This window comes from Mytilus galloprovincialis, chromosome 1 (assembly GCF_965363235.1).
Source record: "Mytilus galloprovincialis chromosome 1, xbMytGall1.hap1.1, whole genome shotgun sequence".
In the NCBI taxonomy this organism is placed as follows: domain Eukaryota; kingdom Metazoa; phylum Mollusca; class Bivalvia; order Mytilida; family Mytilidae; genus Mytilus; species Mytilus galloprovincialis.
Genome location: NC_134838.1, coordinates 29,026,619 through 29,048,676, shown reverse-complemented (window position 1 = coordinate 29,048,676; position 22,058 = coordinate 29,026,619). Strand labels below are relative to the sequence as shown.

General features: G+C 32.9%; 1 protein-coding gene across 3 annotated transcripts in view; it reads left to right on the top strand.

Moving 5' to 3' along the window:
• The window catches only part of LOC143071140 (uncharacterized), a 433,270-nt gene that overhangs the window by 322,269 nt on the left and 88,943 nt on the right, over positions 1 to 22,058 (top strand). The gene's annotated exons all lie outside the window — the stretch shown is intronic.

The following is a 22,058-nucleotide window of genomic DNA, read 5'->3' as shown; positions in this document are numbered from 1 at the left end:
CTAGGTGAAAATGGAAGCTGGGTAGCTGAGGTATACTGGAGAAGAAATCCAGGGTGTTCTTAGGCTTAGTTTATTTTTTTTTTAAAGAAAGTGCAAAGTTGGGGCCAGACACCCTACCCCACTACCTTACAGAAAATTTGATAAAAAATGTTCTATGTCTAATCATTGTCTACAATAGGTTCAAAGGGAAACTGGGTAGCTGTGGTCTACTTGTGAAAAAATACAGTCTGTTGTACGGCTTAGTTTATTGGTTTTTTAAGGAGGTTCAAAGATTGTGTCGGACAGTCTTCTTACCTTACAGTCTACCTTACAGAAAAGTTAATAAAAAATGTTCTACGACAGTATTTGTGTCTAGACTAGGTGCAAATGGAAGCTGTGTAGCTGAGGTATACCGGTGAAGAAATCCAGGGTGTTTTTCCGCACAGTTTTTTTTAACATAGGTCCAAATTTAGGGTCAGACACCAAACCCCACTACATTACAGAAAATTTAATAAAACATTTTATACGACAAAACTTTTGTCCGCACTAGGTACAAAGAAAGGCTTGGTAGCTGTGGTCTACTGCATAAAAAATCCAGGGCGTTCTGCCGTGAACTTTTTGTTTAACGTAGGTCCAAATTTGGGTACAGACACCCCAACCCACTACATTACAAAAAAATTAATAACAAATGTTGTACAATAGTTTTGGCTGCACAAGGTGCAAAGGGAAGCTGGGTAGCTGAGGTATACTGGAAAACATATCCAGGGTGTTCTGCCGCAAACTTTTGTTTAAGGCAGGTCCAAATTTGGGGTCCGAAACCCAACTGCACTACATTACAGAAAAGTTATTACAAAATGTTGTACGACAATGCTATAGTCTGCATTAGGTCCAAAGAGAAGCTGGGTAGCTGTGGTAAACTGGAGAACAAATCCAGGGTGTTCTTCCGCACAGTTCTTTTTAACGTTAGTCCAAATTTAGGGTCATACACCCAACCCTACTACCTTACACAAAAATTAATAATGTTTTACGACAAGACTGTTGTCTGCACTAGGTGCACAGAAAGGCTGAGTAGCCGTGGTCTACTTGAGAAAAAACACAGGGTGTTCTTTTGCTAAGTTATTTGTTTTTAAAGTAGGTCCAAATTTGGGTGGGACACCCTACCCGACTACCTTACAGAAAAGTTAATACAAAATGTTGTGCGACAAAACCTTTGTCAGCACAAGGTGCAAAGGGAAGCTGGGTAGCTTATGTCTACTTTCTACAAATCCAGGGTGTTCTTCGGCTTACTTAATTTTTTTTAAGTCAGTCTAAAGATTAAGTCTACTTAACTACCTTATAGAAAAATTAATAACACATGTTCTGCGGTAATACTTTTGTCCACACTAGGTGCAAAGAAAAGCTGGATAGCTGAGGCCTACTTAAGAAAAAAAATACAGGGTGTTCTCCGTCTTAGTTTTATTTTTTTATAGTAGTTTTAAAGTTGGGGTCGGACACCGTACCACACTACCTTACAGAAAATTCAATAAAAAGTTGTTCAATGGCAATACTTTCGTCCGCACTCGTTTAAAAGAAAAGCTATGTAGCTGTGGTGTACTTGAGAGAAAAAAAACACAGGGTGTTCTACGGCTTAATTTATTTTATTTTTATATAGTTGATCCAAAGTTGGGGTCGGACACCGTACCACACTACCCTACAGAAAAGATAATAACAAATATTGTACGGTAGAACATTTGTCAACACTAGGGGCAAAGAAAGGCCGGGTAACTGTAGTCGACTTGAGAAAAAACCACAGGGTGTTGTTCGGCTTAGTTTATTTTTTTTGAAAGAAAGTTCAAATTTGGGATCGGACACCCTACCCCACTACCTTACAGAAAAAAATAATCAAAAAAATGTTCTACGTCAAATCTTTTATCTGTAATAGGCGGAAATGGAAGCTGGGTAGCTGTGATCTACTTGAAAAAAAACACAGTGTGTTCTACGGCTTAGTTTATTGTTTTTTTAAATAGGTCCAAAGAGTGAGTTAGACAGTCTTCTTCACTACCTTACAGAAAAATCAATAAAAATGTTCTACGGCAATACTTTTGTCTGCACTAGGTGCAAAGGGAGGCTTGGTAGCTGAGTTATACTGGAGAGAAAATCCAGATGGTTTCCGCAAAGTTTTTGTTTAACGTAGGTCCAAATTTGTGGTCTGACACCCAACCCTACCACCTTACAGAAATTACTAAAAATTTGTTGTACGACAAAGCTTTTGTCCGTACTAGGTTGAAAAAAAGGGAGCTGTGGTCTACTTGAGAAAAAACACAGTGGGTTCTTCGCCTTAGTCGGTCCAAATTTAGGGTCGAACACCCTACCCCATTACATTACAGAAAAGTTAATAAAAAATGTTGAACGACAAAACTTTTGTCAGCACAAGTTTAAAGGGAAACTGGATAGCTTATGTTTACTTAGGAAAAAAACCAGGGTGTAATCCGGCTTAATTTTTTTTTATGGTAGGTATAAAGTTAGGGTTGGACACCGTACCACGCTACCTTATAGAAAGGTTAATAACAATATGTTCAATGGCAATACTTTTTTCCGCACTGGGTTTAAAGAAAAGTTTGGTAGCTGTGGTATATTTGAGAGAAAAAAAGACAGGGTGTTCTACGGCTTAGTTTTTTTTTTATAGATTGGTCCAAAGTTGGGGTCAGACACTGTACCACACACATAACAGACAATTTAATAAAAAAAATTCTACGGCAATACTTTTGGTCAGCACAAGGTGTAAAGTGAAGCTGGGTAGCTTATGTCTACTAGAGAAAAAATCCATGGTGTTCTTCGGCTTACTTAAATTCTTTTTAAGTAGGTCCAAAGATTAAGTCGGACAGTCTACTTAATTAACTTACAGAAAAGTTAATAACAAATGTTCTGCGGTAATACTTTTGTCCGCACTAGGTTCAAAGAAAAGCTGGGTAGTTATGGTCTACTTAAGAAAAAAAACACAGGGTGTTTTACGTCTTAGTATATTTTTTTTTATATAGTTGGTCCAAAGCTGAAGTCGGACACCGTAGCACACATCAATACAGAAAAGTTAATAAAAAATGTTCTACGGCAATATTTCTGTCAACACTAGGTGCAAAAAAAGGCTGGGTAGCTGTGGTCTTCTCGGAAAAAAAACACAGGGTGTTCTTCAGCTTAGTTTATTCTTTTTTTTAAAGTAGGTCCAAATTTGGGTTCGGACATCCTACCCCACTACCTTACAGAAAAGTTAATAAAAAATGTTGTACGGCAATACTTTTGTCCTCACTTGGTACAAAGAAAGGTCGGGTAGCTGTGGTTTACTTGAGAAAAAACACAGGGTGTTCTTCGACTTCTTTTTTTTTTTTAAGAAAGTCCAAAGTTGCCTACCTTACAAAAGAACTAATAAAAAATTTCAACGTCAAATCATTGTCCGCAATAGGCGCAAAGGGAAGCTGGGTAGCTGTGGTCTACTTGAGAGAAAAAAAACACAGGGTGTTCTACGGCTTAGTTTAATTTTTTTACATAGTTGGTCCAAAGTTGGGGTCGGACACCGTACCACACTAGCATACAGAAAAATTAATAAAAAAATGTTGTACGTCAAATCATTGTCCGCAATAGGCGCAAAGGGAAGCTGGGAAGCTGTGGTCTACTTGAGAGAAAAACACAACGGGTGTTCTTCGACTTTCTTTTTTTTATTATTAATCCAAAGATGCGTCCGTCCATACCCAGTACCTTACAGAAAAATTAATAAAAAAATAATAAAAAATGTTCTTCGTCAAATCATTGTCCGTAATAGGCACAAAGGGAAGCTGGGTAGCTGTGGTTTACTTGAGAGAAAAAAAAAACACAGGGTGTTCTACGGCTTAGTTTAATTTTTTTATATAGTTGGTCCAAAGTTGGGGTCGGACACTTACCACACTACATTACAGAAAAGTTAATAAAAAATGTTGTACGACAAAACATTTGTCCGCACTAGGTGCAAAGAAAGGCCGGGTAGAGGTGGTTTACTTGAGACAAAACACAGAGTGTTCGTCGGCTTAGTTTATTTTTTTGAAGTAGGTCCAAAGTTAGGGTCGGACACCTACCCCATTACATTATGTAAAAGTTAATAAAAAATGTTGAACGACAAAACCTTTGTCAGCACAAGGTAAAAAGTGAAGCTGGATAGCTTATGTTTACTTAAGAAAAAATTCAGGGTGTTCTCCGGCTTAGTTTATTTTTTGTTAGTAGTTCTAGAGTTGGGATCGGACACCGTACCACACTACCTTACGGAAAAGTTAATAAAAAATTGTTCAATGTCAATACTTTTGTCCTCACTATGTTAAACGAAAAGCTGGGTTGCTGTTGTATACTTGAGAGAAAACACAGGGTGTTCTCCGGCTTAGTTTTATTTTTTTATATAGAAGGTCTAAAGTTAGGATCGGACACCGTACCACTCTACCTTAGAAAAGTTAATAAAAATATATTCAAAAGCAATACTTTTATCCGCACTAGGTTTAAACAAAAGGTGTGGAGCTTAGGTCTTCTTGAGGAAAAAAAAACAACAGGTTGTTCTACGGCTTTTTTTTTAATATAGTTGGTCCGAAGTTGGGGTCGGACACCGTACCACACTACACTGAAATTCAGTTAACTTTAGCGTTTGATAGTTCATTGAGAACATTCTGGCGTATCACAAACAAACAACTTGTTATGTCTCATTTCATTGGCCGAAAGATTCAAATACAACAACATTTGTAGTTTGCACGTGAATTGACACAGGTGACTGACAATGGAATGAACCATGTTACTACGAACGTAAAAACAAGGATTTGACAATGTATAGTTTACAAATCTTTGGTCAAAAGAATTAAATAAATGTTTAATGTATTTCAAATTGTTGTGTCGAAATATTATACTGCAGCAACATAATTATCGTGTACATAATGTACCACATTATGAAACATATAAGGATAAAATAAAATACATGTGCCGCTTTTATACATGATTTAGTAACCACTTTTAATTTCTTTCAATGTCGTAGTTACTTATAATAAGAATCTTATAACGCTGATCCATTATAATAATTACAAAAAGTTATGATGGGTTGCATTTTCCTCTTATAGTGTTTTCATGCTATAAAACGAAGATACAGAAAGTTACACATGAGCTAAGCGTTTGGTTTAAGAATTTAAGTATCATAAACGGAGCAAATTGTCCCCGAAATATAGAGATAAAAAAACAATAATCGTATCATTTGTGCACGTGAATGAAGACGTAGTATGCAATGTACCATCACGATCACTAAGAAATTCAAATGAGTTCAGTGAAGGCATTTGGTGTAAAAAGGATTGAAATGTTATATCGGCGAAGATTTTTTCTTTTGTATGTGTGGAACTAAAAAAAAATTATCGTAGTTTATAAGGAACAATATAAATGTACTGTTTTCGATTTAAATTTGGTAAAAACCTCTCCTCTAATTTAATACCGTAAGAAAAAGATATGCATAACATTGTTGAACTATCCGCCAAAGTGACGTGAATCATACACGCATATTTAAAATGAAATACAAAATCATACATGTAAGATAAACTGATAAACGAAATATTAAGAAATTATTAATAAGTATGACTGAATGCATGAACTAGAAGGGGTCAACCTTTTTATCAATACATTCAAAGAATAAACATGCTTTTAAAAACTAATCGTTTTTCTCTGTAACTATTTAGATATTTACAAATATACAATCTACGTTCGAATTTTAACCAAGAATAGCAAAACAGTTAAGTATAAAACTCATCAAGTATATCGCTGGAGTTTATAAAGTATATTTTTCTCTAAACAAAGTATGGTTGGTTACATGTTCTGAATTTACTTAGAATTTCGGGATTTTTCTCAAAATTAAGTAAACTGAATTACGAAAAAATCACATTATTCTTAGTCGAATACCTAAAACTTGCGAAATATATAAAAAGGCAGGATGAGCAACTTGGCAAAAAGGCCAAATTACGATTTATGTAAAAAAAAAAAACCCGGACAGACTAATAAAAACTAAAACGGCAGGACCGAATAGACTAAAAATAAAAAGACAGTACAGAGAATACAACTTAGAAAAAAGAACTAACTGTTTCATCAAAGTCCACCCTCCCATCAAAATAAAATGGTAGATCTCTTAATCCAGAAACAACTGAGAGGAGACAGTTGAATTAAATATTTAGATGTGAAACCTTAAGATTTTAAAGTTCAAAATTTTACTAGTGCACAAAATTATAGATTCAATGAATTTTACATGCACATACATGTTTCATTGAAAAGTTAGATTTGCTATGGAATAATCAAGAACACAATAATGTACGTGAATACTACTATGGAGGTTATAACAACCTTGACCGGCTACGTGAATACTGATCAGTCCATTCAACTTATAGTACGTGTTCTATTTTCGTAGGTGTGAGGGCGAAGGTTTGAATTGGCCAATGAAAACGATCATTCCTTTACGAGTTAATCTAATAAAGTTTGTTTGACTGATTACGCCGCACTACCTTTCGCTAAGCTTTGTCGCATATAAGTGTACCTTACAGAAATGTTAATACAAATGTTCTACGGCAAAACCTTTGTCGATTCTAGGTGCTAAGAAAGGCTGAGTAGCTGTGGTGTTTTTTAGCTTAGTTTATTTTTTGTTAAAGAAAGTCCAATTTTGGGGTCGGACACCCTACCCCACTTCCTTACAGAAAAGTAATACAAAATGTTGTATGACAAAACTTTTGTCATACCAAGGTGCAAATGGAAGCTGGGTAGCTTATTTCTACTTGATAAAAAATCCAAGGTGTTCTTCAGCTTAGTTATTTTATTTAAGTAGGTCCAAAGATGAAATCGGACAGTCTACTTAACTACCTTACAGACAAATTAATAACAAGTGTTCAGTGGTAATACTTTTGACCACACTAGGTGAAAAGAAAGGCTGTGTAGCTGTGGTCTACTTAAGAAAACAAAACAGGGTGTTCTCCGGCTTAGTTTTTTTTTTTTTTTTTTAATAGTAGGTATAAAATTAGGGTTGGACCCTGTACCACACTTCCTTACAGAAAAGTTAATAAAATATGTTCAATGACAATACTTTTGTCCGCATTAGGTTTAAAAAATGACTGTGGTCTACTTGAGAAAAAAACACAGATTGTTCTACGGCTTAGTATATTTTTGTTATATAGTTGGGACAAAGTTTGGGTCGGACACTTTACCACACTACCTTACAGAAAGGTTAATAAAAAATGTTCTACGGCAATGCCTTTGTCCGCACTAGTTGCAAAGAAAGGCCGGGTAGCTGTGGTTTACTTGAGAAAAAAACTCAGGATGTTCTCCGGCTAAGTTTATTTTTAAAGTAGGTTCAAATTTGTGTTCGGACACCCTACCCCACTACCTTACAGAAAAGTTAATAAAAAATGTTGTACGGCAATACATTTGTCCGCACTAGGTGCTAAGAAAGGCCGGGTAGTTGTGGTGTATTTGAGAAAAAACACAGGATGTTCTTCGGCTTCGATTGTTTTTAGTAGATTCAAAGATTGAGTCGGATAGTCTTCCTACCTTACAGTCTACCTTTCAGAAAAATTAATAAAAAAAGACGTGCAAAGGGAAGCTGGGTAGCTGAGTTATACTGCAGAAGAAATCCATTGTGTTCTTCTGCACAGTGTTTTTTTTTAACGTAGGTCTAAATTTAAGGTCAGACACCCACCCCAACTACATTACAGAAAAGTTAATAAATAATGTTGTACGACAAAGATTCTGTCCGCACTAGGTGCAAAGAAAGGCTGTGTAGCTGTGGTCTACTTGAGAAAAAACACGGTGTTTTCTTCGGCATAGATATTTTTTTTTTAAATAGGTCCAAATTTAGGTCCAAATTTAGGGTCGGACACCCTACCCCATTACATTACAGAAAAGTTCATCAAAAATGTTGAACGACAAAGCTTAGTTTAGTTTTTTTTAAATAGGTCCAAATAGTGAGTTGGACAGTCTTCTTCACTATCTTCAAGAAAAGTTAATAAACAATGTTCTACGGCAAAACCTTTGTCTACACTAGGTGCAAGGAGACGCTGGGTAGCTGAGGTATACTGAAGAGAAAATCCAGGGTGGTTTTCCGCAAAGTTTTTGTGAAACGTGGGTTCCAATTTTGGGTCAGACACCCAACCCACCATATTACATAAAAGTTAATAAAAATGTTGTACGACAAAGCTTTTGTCCGCACTAGGTGCAAAGAAAAGCTGAGTAGCTGTGGTATACTTGAGAAAAAAACACAGCGCGTTCTTCGCCTTAGTTAAAAAAAAAATAAAGTAGGTCCAAATTTAGGGTCGGACACCCTACCCCATTACATTACCGAAAAGTTAATAAAAAATGTTGATCGACAAAACTTTTGTCAGCACAAGGTGAAAGGTGAAGGTGGGTAGCTTATGTTTACTTTAGACAAAATCAAGGGTGTTCTCCGGCTTAGTTTAATTTGTTTTTTTTATAGTACGTCTAAAGTTGTGGTCGGCCACCGTACCACACTACCTTACAGAAAATTTCATAAACATTTGTTCAATGGCAATTCTTTTGTCTGCACTAGGTTTAAAGAAAAGCTGGGTAGCTGTGATCTACTTGAGAAAGAAACACATGGTGTTCTACGGCTTAGTTTATTTTGTTTATATAGTTGGTCTAAAGATTGGGTGGGACACCGAACCACACTACCTTACATAAAATTTAATAAAAAAAAATTGTACGGCAAAACATTTGTCCGCACTAGGTGCAAAGAAAGGCCAGGAAACTGTGGTTTATTTGAGAAAAAACACAGGGTGTTTTTCGGCTTATTTTTTTTAGTAGATTCAAAGATTGAGTCGGACAGTCTTTTCACCTTACAGTCTACTTTTCAGAAAAAATAATAAAAAAAGTCGTGCAAAGGGAAGCTGGGTAGCAGAGGTATACTTGAAAAGAAATCCATTGTGTTCTTCTGCACAGTGTTTTTTTTAACGTAGGTCCAAATTTAGGGTCTGAAACCCAACCCAACTACATTACAGAAAAATTAGTAAAAAATGTTGTACAACAAAGATTTTGTCCGCACTAGGTGCAAAGAAAGGCTGGGTAGCTATGGTCTACTTGAGAAAAAACACGGATGTTCTTCGGCATTGTTATTTTTTTTAAAGTCGGTCCAAATTTAGGGTCGGACCACCTACCCCATTACATTACAGAAAAGTTCATAAAAAATGTTGAACGACAAAGCTTAGTTTATTGGTTTTTAAATAGGTCCAAAGAGTGAGTTGGATAGTCTTCTTCACTATCTTCCAGAAAAGATAATAAACAATGTTCTACGGCAAAACTTTTGTCTGCACTAGGTGCAAAGAGACGCTGGGTAGCTGAGGTTAACTGGAGAGAAAATATAGGGTGATTTTCAGCAAAGTTTTTGTGAAACGTGGGTCCCAATTTTGGGTCAGACACCAAACCCCACTACATTACAGAAAAGTTTATAAAAATGTTGTACGACAAAGCTTTTGTCCGCACTAGGTGCAAAGAAAAGCTGTGTAGCTGTGGTATACTTGAGAAAAAAACACAGCGCGTTCTTCGCTTTAGTTAAAAAAAAATTAAAGTAGGTCCAAATTTAGGGTCGGACACCCTACCCCATTACATTACCGAAAAGTTAATAAAAAATGTTGATCGACAAAACTTTTGTCAGCACAAGGTGAAAAGGGAAGGTGGGTAGCTTATGTTCACTTTAGAAAAAATCCAGGGTGTTCTCCGGCTTAGTTTATTTTTTTTTATAGTAGGTCTAAAGTTGGGGTTGGACATCGTATCACACTACCTTACATAAAAGTTAATAAGAATTTGTTCACTGGCAATACTTTTGTCCGCACTAGGTTTAAAGAAAAGCTGGGAAGCTGTGGTCTAATTGTGAGAAAACAACACAGGGTGTTCTACAGCTTAGTTTTTTTTTATATAGTTGGTCCAAAATTAGACTCGGACACCGTACAACACTCCTTACAGTTAATTTGATAAAAAATGTTCTACATCAATACTGTTGTCCATACTAGGTGTAAAGAAAGGCTGGGTAGCTGTGGTCTACTTAGAAAAAAACACTGGGTATTTTTCGGCTTACTTATTTTTTTTAAAGTAGTTCCAAATTTAGGGTCGGAAACCCTACCACATTACATGACAGAAAAGTTAATAAAAAATGTTGAACGACAAAACTTTTGTAAGCACAAGGTAAAAAAGGAAGCTGGGTAGCTTATGTATTCTTGAGAAAAAATCCAGGATGTTCTCCGGCTTAGTTTATTTTTTTTATAGTAGGTCTAAAGTTGTGGTCGGACACCGTACCACACTACCTTACAGAAGGTTAATTAAAATATGTTCAAATGGCAATACTTTTGCCGCACAAGGTTTAAAGCAAAGCTGGGTAGCTATGGATATTTTTTAACTAAAAATAATATTCTTTTATTTCAAATTACTGTCTACAATGTTGACGTAAATATGTTAAGTATTTGAGTGGAAATAAAAGAAAGAAATATAATGATTAGTTCAAATGAGTCTTACTACTGTGTAAATATCTCGAAAACAACCCTTTTAATTCGGTAAAAGTAAGATGTTTTAAAACATTTATTTAAAATCATTTGGTACATTTATCCACTTGGTGAATCAGGTTGTTAGATCACGGAGGCGGGTATCCATTTCGAAGATAAAAAAAAGTGTAACGGAGCGCAAATGTACTGTAGAAATATTTTACATTACAAGTTGCAGACATTTTATATGATTTGTTAAATGATAGTTCATTTTGGGACATGATAATCCTATCATTATGCGTGTATTATTGGTAACTATAAATTGTCTTCAGAAGAGTCTTTTTTTAAATCTGCATGAAAATAAAGAGAGGGCAGAAAAGTGAATGTGTTGTTTTTATCAATGATGGTTTAATTTTTACAAACTTGTAATAACAAAGTATAATATAAAAACTAGTCTCAAAATAAACATTGATATCAGTAGAATTGAGGCAAGGTCGATCAGATAAAATTGTATTTTTATGCAATTTAAAACAAAAAAGAAAGAAGAACATGTATTTTAGTCTCAACGGGTTGACGGTTAAAATAATGTTGACAATGGTGGTATCTCCAAAATATTTTTTTTTATAATCATACGAATGATGTGTTCTAATATTTACTTCTGCTGTAGCTGTAAGTCAATGGGGAACATGTAATGATGATGGTTTATTAATGGTTACAAAAACCGTGTGTTCATTATAAATCGTAAATTGTAGAACGAGTTACATTTTTGTTTCCATTTTATATAATACACGTTAGACGATGTTTAGTTCAAAATTTCAAAACACTTGTTTTACCAAAGGACGGTGGTAGTTTTGAGCACTCAAGCCTCCTCCAAAAAAAACCCACTGCGATATAGGTACGTAGTTTGAAGCGTAAAACACTAAACAATTAATCAATATATCAACAATCGGGAATTGGAAATAACAGTTCGAATGACTATTCTGAATACTTTAGACTGTAAAATAATCGCTAGAGAGTTCCTACTCAGTGAAGATGACTTCATTGAAGTTAATTGAATTTGATGATCAGTCTTAATTGTACTTGATTATAAGTTTGAACTGACATATCCATTCAATCGTTAAGAATTTTACACGGTCACTACTTACACTCTTCAGGAAAAAAACGTATAACAAAGCCAACTCTTTGACCAAGGTCTCCATGTATTATGATCTAAATAAGATAACAAAAAATTGAATCATTTGTACGAGTTCTTCATAAACCGATTCGAGATTTTTATTCATATTGTTAAATTTATAACTTCGACTTTTAGAAGAAATTGAGTTACATAAAACTGATTTTTTTTTGTTTTACTAAATAGTGGATATATATAAATGTGGTATCAATTTTCTGAATAGGAATGCTGTATACAAAATGAAATTAAGTGTGTTCAAACAATGCTATAATATAAATCACTCCCTAGTATTTAACGTTTTAATTGCATCGAATACACAAATTTCAGCTGTAATTACTGGGAAAAAAACATACCGAATGTATCCATGCGACGTCTACAAAAAGTGATCTTTTAAAAATGAGCACATTAAATATGTTAAATGCATCAACGTTTCTCAAAAATTAATAGTAAGCATGACCTTATGTTAAATTGTTCTAAATATTGGAAAAATAAGAGAAACATCAGTTATTCGAGTTAATTTCAAGGATTTGAATTTAAGTATGGATGCAATTTTTGGAACTGTACCCTCGTGATAGGGTGTTACAAATTAACATGGTGGGTTTTTTATTATTATAATATTTTGAAGTTATTATGTATGGCATTGGATTAGCCTATTGATTATAAACCTATTAATAAAAATTCTTTAGCACACGAAAGAAAGCATGAATGGTGTTTATTTATATAAACATCTCTATTTTAAACAAAACGGAACAATTAAAAAGTTGTTTTTTACCATAAAATTAAAAATGTTATTGGTTTATTAGTACAGTACAAATCTTATAAACTACGATCCTGACATAGGAAATTGGATCTACAGTATATAAAATAAAACTAGGTAATATGTTTAAAGTTAAATTAATACTAACAATAGACATGATTTTTACAGGAGTATATGAGGATTTTTATTTGGAATTGGATTTCAAACAATTTTCCTAAATACTTAGCTTTCTGTATATAATTCTTATTTTTCTTATAGTTTACACCACACATATGTCTCCATACGAATCATTTTAACTGAATGTTTTTACTTTTTGATTGAGTTTACTCGAAAAATAAGCTACGCAAGTAAATTGACTTTCCAATTTCAGTAATTTTATGTTCTCTTTATCTTTTACTGTTAATCATTCTATTTCATTATCACAAACGCTTGTGGAAATAACACTTTTTACAGATATGTTGTGATTTTCAGTTGTTTTCTTCTTTTGATTTGTAAATTCCACAAAGATCACAAAACCACATTCAGCAGAGTATGAATAACATACTTAAACAGTCTTGTTTTAATCTGCAAATCGGCCAATAGAACTTATTTCAATATATACATTTATATGCGTCTCAAGTACGTCTGAGTCAGTGACAACTCTACAACAGATTTATCTATCGGATCACCAGCAATGATGGTGATACATGGGTGTTTACATTATGTATATACAACTCGTCTAAACATCAATCCAGCAATGTTAGATCTGTAAATTTTCTCAAAAAAAGCAAATTTACAGATCTAACATTGTTGGGTTGATGTTTAGACGAGTTGTATATACATAATGTAAACACCCATGTATCACCATCATTGCTGGTGATCCGATAGATAAATCTGTTGTAGAGTTGTCACTGACTCAGACGTACTTGAGACGCATATAAATGTATATATTGAAATAAGTTCTATTGGCCGATTTGCAGATTAAAACAAGACTGTTTAAGTATGTTATTCATACTCTGCTGAATGTGGTTTTGTGATCTTTGTGGAATTTACAAATCAAAAGAAGAAAACAACTGAAAATCACAACATATCTGTAAAAAGTGTTATTTCCACAAGCGTTTGTGATAATGAAATAGAATGATTAACAGTAAAAGATAAAGAGAACATAAAATTACTGAAATTGGAAAGTCAATTTACTTGCGTAGCTTATTTTTCGAGTAAACTCAATCAAAAAGTAAAAACATTCAGTTAAAATGATTCGTATGGAGACATGTGTGTGGTGTAAACTATAAGAAAAATAAGAATTATATACAGAAAGCTAAGTATTTAGGAAAATTGTTTGAAATCCAATTCCAAATAAAAATCCTCATATACTCCTGTAAAAATCATGTCTATTGTTAGTATTAATTTAACTTTAAACATATTACCTAGTTTTATTTTATATACTGTAGATCCAATTTCCTATGTCAGGATCGTAGTTTATAAGATTTGTACTGTACTAATAAACCAATAACATTTTTAATTTTATGGTAAAAAACAACTTTTTAATTGTTCCGTTTTGTTTAAAATAGAGATGTTTATATAAATAAACACCATTCATGCTTTCTTTCGTGTGCTAAAGAATTTTTATTAATAGGTTTATAATCAATAGGCTAATCCAATGCCATACATAATAACTTCAAAATATTATAATAATAAAAAACCCACCATGTTAATTTGTAACACCCTATCACGAGGGTACAGTTCCAAAAATTGCATCCATACTTAAATTCAAATCCTTGAAATTAACTCGAATAACTGATGTTTCTCTTATTTTTCCAATATTTAGAACAATTTAACATAAGGTCATGCTTACTATTAATTTTTGAGAAACGTTGATGCATTTAACATATTTAATGTGCTCATTTTTAAAAGATCACTTTTTGTAGACGTCGCATGGATACATTCGGTATGTTTTTTTCCCAGTAATTACAGCTGAAATTTGTGTATTCGATGCAATTAAAACGTTAAATACTAGGGAGTGATTTATATGATAGCATTGTTTGAACACACTTAATTTCATTTTGTATACAGCATTCCTGTTCAGAAAATTGATACCACATTTATATATATCCACTATTTAGTAAAACAAAAAAAAATCAGTTTTATGTAACTCAATTTCTTCTAAAAGTCGAAGTTATAAATTTAACAATATGAATAAAAATCTCGAATCGGTTTATGAAGAACTCGTACAAATGATTCAATTTTTTGTTATCTTATTTAGATCATAATACATGGAGACCTTGGTCAAAGAGTTGGCTTTGTTATACGTTTTTTTCCTGAAGAGTGTAAGTAGTGACCGTGTAAAATTCTTAACGATTGAATGGATATGTCAGTTCAAACTTATAATCAAGTACAATTAAGACTGATCATCAAATTCAATTAACTTCAATGAAGTCATCTTCACTGAGTAGGAACTCTCTAGCGATTATTTTACAGTCTAAAGTATTCAGAATAGTCATTCGAACTGTTATTTCCAATTCCCGATTGTTGATATATTGATTAATTGTTTAGTGTTTTACGCTTCAAACTACGTACCTATATCGCAGTGGGTTTTTTTTTGGAGGAGGCTTGAGTGCTCAAAACTACCACCGTCCTTTGGTAAAACAAGTGTTTTGAAATTTTGAACTAAACATCGTCTAACGTGTATTATATAAAATGGAAACAAAAATGTAACTCGTTCTACAATTTACGATTTATAATGAACACACGGTTTTTGTAACCATTAATAAACCATCATCATTACATGTTCCCCATTGACTTACAGCTACAGCAGAAGTAAATATTAGAACACATCATTCGTATGATTATAAAAAAAAATATTTTGGAGATACCACCATTGTCAACATTATTTTAACCGTCAACCCGTTGAGACTAAAATACATGTTCTTCTTTCTTTTTTGTTTTAAATTGCATAAAAATACAATTTTATCTGATCGACCTTGCCTCAATTCTACTGATATCAATGTTTATTTTGAGACTAGTTTTTATATTATACTTTGTTATTACAAGTTTGTAAAAATTAAACCATCATTGATAAAAACAACACATTCACTTTTCTGCCCTCTCTTTATTTTCATGCAGATTTAAAAAAAGACTCTTCTGAAGACAATTTATAGTTACCAATAATACACGCATAATGATAGGATTATCATGTCCCAAAATGAACTATCATTTAACAAATCATATAAAATGTCTGCAACTTGTAATGTAAAATATTTCTACAGTACATTTGCGCTCCGTTACACTTTTTTTTATCTTCGAAATGGATACCCGCCTCCGTGATCTAACAACCTGATTCACCAAGTTGATAAATGTACCAAATGACTTTAAATAAATGTTTTAAAACATCTTACTTTTACCGAATTAAAAGGGTTGTTTTCGAGATATTTACACAGTAGTAAGACTCATTTGAACTAATCATTATATTTCTTTCTTTTATTTCCACTCAAATACTTAACATATTTACGTCAACATTGTAGACAGTAATTTGAAATAAAAGAATATTATTTTTAGTTAAAAAATATCCATTAGCGAGAGATTCGTATTGAGGCACAATCGATCTCACTTAATGTTATTACGTATTAAACGTGTTAACATATTTGTCGGTGATTTGTGCATTTTTCTTTTGATGTGTACTCTCTGACAATGTCAATATCCGTGAACTGATCGTTATATAAAAAATATTTGGTCAGTTCGTAATTGACATGAACGGTTGCACGGATCTACATTTTTTTGATATACAAAATTGCTTGGGATCTTTTTCGCGGTACCATGATTTCACGAGAAATACGAGAAGAACGTAATATCCCCAACACAAGATGATATATCCCGAGAAAAAGATTTTTTATGGTGTTATGATACTTTTTATAGTGGTTTACAACTTTTGACAATATGAAAGAATACTAATTAGAGATATTACTCGTTTTTATTCAATAAAAATGCAATTTCATTTCAAAAATTCGATTTTAATGTCTTGTATGCAAAATCCTTGTTTGACACAATATGGCGGACATTCTAAAGGTAGACAATTTAAGAAAATCAAAGTATTAAAAAATCTGGAAGAATAGAAAAGTATCAAATGTACTGAAAGAATAGATTCTATTAAAACAAAATGAAATTATAAACAGTTATACATTTATCATAACTTCATTGGTGTATTTAAGCTTACCAAATAATTTCCTTTATTTTACATTCATATAAAAACTGATTGTTGTTAATAAATATAGTTATTAATAATGACATGTAATGAATTATGATTCATCAAAGTTTTTAACTAAAATAGCATGTTTCCAAAATCTTGGTAATTTTATTGTTTTCTTATGATATAATTAAATGCTGTTATTACTGTACAATTTTCTCCAAATATCTCCGTTTAAACTAAAGCTTGGTGTTGTTTTAATACATAGTACAAAAATTTCAATTTTCTCAAATTTTGTTCATCAAAGAAATATTAAGACAACGGTTAGGTATTATTTTAGTAACATTTGCATATAAAAAGTAAACTACAATTTTGGTGCTTATTTTTCCAAAATGTCAGAGGAAATGAAATATCCGTGTATAAAACGTACTGAATGTACTGATGATTGTGTCATTGACGCAATTCAGTGCACTGGCTGTCAGAAATGGGTCCATACCAAATGTGTACCCAAAGAGGAGTATGGATAGTAAAACAAGTGACTGTGATCACTTACCCTTTGTATTTTATGTTCATGAACAATTTGATTTTTATGAATATTAAAAGTTGGTGTATATGAAATTAGTGACACAATAATTTTTTTCCAAATGAAATATTTTACCAGGTATAGACTAGCTAACAGTTAAAGTGAATGTCTTACATTCCAATGATTCAGTACATGGACTTTTGAGTTAAACCCGAGACGTTCAGCAAAATTCGTGTAGCCTTGGTCAGTAGCCTATATTTTTGAGAAAATTACCCCCCTTTTTAGAGAATTACAATCGGCATTGTTGAACGTGATCATACGTGCTTTCAAATTTGATTCATTTTGGTCCGTATTTGCAGTAAGAGGTTTATAATGTTCTATTATCTGAGCAAGAAGTGATAGCTTGAATATTTTCCAGAGAGATTGTGAGGAACAGTTTGATCAGTTTGAAAACGGATGTTGACAATGTTTGCAGGTACAATATTTCTGGAGACAAAGGCGGATACCTTAGACCGAAATCCGAATGTAATTCACCAGTAAATAGTTGATTCAATACTAGCAGAGACATATAATATATATGTCTCTGATACTAGTATATGAAAAGGAAATGATGAAAAATTGGATTTCAATTTTCACGTTTGATATAATTTTACACTTAAATTTTTTTTGCCGCTTAAATCATTTCTTTGGATCCGGCTTATTTGAAAATAAATAACTGAAATATCTGGAATAAATCTTTACCTATTATGTTGTGTAGCATAAATTTTAAGCATCCAAGAATGTCATAAATGCAACTTTTCAGCGTGGAATGCCAAATTCAACGTCAATAATGGCCGCCATTACGTGTTGACAACGTCGTCTCTTGATCCGTATCACTGAGCACCGAAAAATCATTATTCAGGCACTCCTGTTTGTTCTACTGTTTTTTTTTTTTTTTTTTGCATTCCGTAAGACATTCTCCGTAAATGGTAATCACTATATTTTTAATGATTGTTTCCTTTAATTTGCATACAATATAATATACGTACCGATGTATTGTTGTGCAGATTTTATTTGAAGTATAATGGACTCATTATTTATGGCAAGTTTTTTTTAACATAATCATGATAATGGACAAAACGAATATATACGGCTATTACACGCATGGTTGAAACACTATATTCAATATAATACATATATTTAATGTAGGACAACGATAAAATACCAACTTGAAAAATACACCAAAATAAAACAAGATATGTTAAAATTCAGCATATCAAAGAGCCCAAAGAACTATTTTTTGGTTTGAATACAAGTTTAATTTGTTACCCTTTTGACCTTGATGTCGACCAATTTGAAAGCTCTAATTTACAAAATATACGGTTAGATTCAGCATATCAAACAATCCCAATAATTCAATTTTTGTTGAAATTGAGCAGTTTAATTTTGACCCTTTGGACCTTAAAGTGAACCAATTTGAAAAAGGTGCCCCCAATTAAAATCCAAATACACGGTTAGATTCAGCATATCAAACAATCGCTAAGAAGTAAATCCTTAGACGTCAACGTGGAAAAAAGTAAAATCACAAAAATACTGAACTCAGAGGAAAATACAATTGGAAAGTCCATAATCACATAGCAAAATCAAATGACAAAACACATCAAAAACGAATGGACAAGAACTGTCATATTCCTGACTTGATACAGGCATTTTCATATGTAGAAAACGGTGGATAAAACCTGGTTTTAAAGAGCTAACCCTCTCACTTTGATGACAGTCTCATCAAACTCCGTTAGTTTTACATTGATGCGTGAACTTTAAAAACATAATAAATAAAATAGTCAAAATATGGGTACAGCAGTCATCATCGCGAACAATTTTAAAAGGAACAATTTCACAGAACACAAAACATCTATCTACAAATGGGAAACCATGTCCAAACTACAAAAACGAAAAATATGGTTAGATTTAGCATATCAAAGAATCCCCCCAATTCATTCAAGTTAAAACTAAATTTAATTTGACCCTTTTGACGTTAAATTGGCATTAAATGTCAAATTTATCTTCACTTATTTGAAAAAAATCTCAATTTAAAACATACTCAAACGTGTATCAAAATTTCAATATGTCTGAAATAAACAATTAATAATACATGGACTCGATAATATTAGTTACATAGTGTGCTAGTGACCTAATACGGTATATATGGGGTCAGTAAATTCCATATGGGGTGAGAGCGAAGCTCGAATCCCCATATGGAATTTACTGACCCCATATATACCGTATTACGTCACTAGCACACTATGTAACGAATTTATCTTACCGACTATCTTAACGTGTAAAATTTAGACTTGTGATCTATCAAAATGAGCAAGCCATTCTTCAATACTGTTAGCATTAAGAAACTACTTCCATTGATCCTACAAGAATAGCCAACGATAACAACGTGTGAGGTTTAAATATGTTTAATGAATTTATTTCAATCGTCATCATCAATTTCTTCGTCTGTTGAAACCTTTAAGATTTTTTCTCAGTTCCGTTTTGTTTTTATAAAGAGACGTAATGTACTAACCGTGTATGAAATAAGCCCCGCCTCCCTACTACCTAATATGGAATATAAAGGGACGTAACTCCACTACTAACCGTGTATGAAATAAGCCCCGCCTCCCTACTAACCTAATATCAAATATACACGGTCTTCACGCGGACACTTTTAACCAATCACATTCCTAGAAATGTATAGGAGGTAAGATAATAAGTATTAGCATTTCTTGTGTAATTTAGTCAAGACGTCATCTAATAAATATCGAAATGACTTTCGAAGTCTTTTGCAAGTCACATAACCTGACAAAAACATTCACAGATTAACACATAGATAACGACCTTTAGCAACCGGACCTTTCCAGGTTTCTTTGATTTCATGTTGAAGGCAAAATAAATATTTTATCGTTTTTAAGTGAATGATTAGTCAGCGATGTTTCTAGGCTTATTTGGACAGCATTAAAATAATAACTGGGTGTAAAAAGAGAATTATAATTTTACTATTTCAATTAAGTTAATGATTGAACCGTTAATGATTGCACCAATCACAATATGTTTTTTTAATTTAATATCTCGTAGCAAATATCTCTTTTATATGGATTAATTTGAAAAGAGGTAAACAAAAATAATACAAGACATGGTTCGATTCACCATATGTGACCAGCCACGACATATCCAGGCTTATGGAGGTAGAACGTCAATGTGAGAAAAACGCCGTTAACTATATGACTAGCCATTTCCAGGCTTAGGAGGGTACATTGTCTAAAATATGATTTTTGTATATTTATCTAGAATAGTCCGAAACAAACTCTCTGTCATGTTATTATGACATATTTGTTGTAATAGCAATGAAACGAGTCATTTCGAATACCGGTATGAAAATCAGACTGTTCTATGACGACTTTTATTTATTGAAGGCACTAATTTATAAAACACAAAATTATTGTATTTATTGGCTTTTAGTGATGTTCAATAGCGTATTTGAATAAAATTTCAAAGACTTAAATTTACTCCAATGCAAACAATTCTTAGCTCTATTTTAGAACATGTAATTTAAACTTGTTGAAATGAAGTTAGTTTAAAATTTGTCAAAGTACACTTTAAGAATTCCTTTCTTTAATTTAGATTTATTATGCATGTCTCTATACATAGTATGCGACGCGTAACAGTTTATAAGAAGGTGTTCTCATATATTAATTTAATACGGTGAATTTATTATGGATATATTTCAAACTTCATTTATGAAAGAAAAACTTTAGAGCAGAGCATATTTTGTTTGATTGTAGCTCTATTTTAGAACATGTAATTATACCCCCGCTTTGAAAAAAGGGGGGTATACTGTTTTACCTCTGTCTGTCCTTCCGTCAGTCCGTCAGTCCGTCCGTCCCATGAATATTTTCCGTCGCATTTTTCTCAGGAACTACAATATAAGGATTTCTGAAATTAGGTTTCAGGGTTTATATAAGTCTGTTACACCGTTTGCTTTTTCAGATTCATCACTCGACAACTTCCTGTTTACCGAACACTAATATTATTTTACACATGATAACCAAGTTGAAAATGTTCGTCACATTTTTCTCAGGAACTACAATACAAGGATTTCTGAATTTTTGTGTCAAGGTTTATATAAGTATGCTATACCGTGTGATGCGTTTTCAGATTCATCACTCAACAACTTCCTGTTTACCGAACACTTGTACTATTTACACATGATAACCAAGTTTAAAATTTCCGTCACATTTTTCTCAGGAACTACAATACAAGGATTTCTGAAATTTTGTTTCAGGATTTATACAAGTCAGCTATACCGTGTGATGCGTTTTCAGATTCATCACTCGACAACTTCCTGTTTACCGAACACTTGTATTATTTAACACATGATAACCAAGTTGAAAATTTCCGTCACATTTTTCTCAGGAACTACAATACAAGGATTTCTGAAATTTTGTTTCAAGGTTTATATAAGTATGCTATACCGTGTGATGCGTTTTCAGATTCATCACTCAACAACTTCCTGTTTACCGAACACTTGTACTATTTTACACATGATAACCAAGTTGAAAATATCCGTCACATTTGTCTCAGGAACTACAATACAAGGATTTCTGAAATTTGGATTCAGGATTTATACAAGTCAGCTATACCGTGTGATGCGTTTTCAGATTCATCACTCGACAACTTCCTGTTTACCGAACACTTGTATTATTTTACACATGATAACCAAGTTGAAAATTTCCGTCACATTTTTCTCAGGAACTACAATACAAGGATTTCTGAAATTTTGTTTCAAGGTTTATATAAGTATGCTATACCGTGTGATGCGTTTTCAGTTTCATCACTCAACAACTTCCTGTCTACCGAACACTTGTACTATTTTACACATGATAACCAAGTTGAAAATGTCCGTCACATTTTTCTCAGGAACTACAATACAAGGATTTCTGAAATTTGGTTTCAGGATT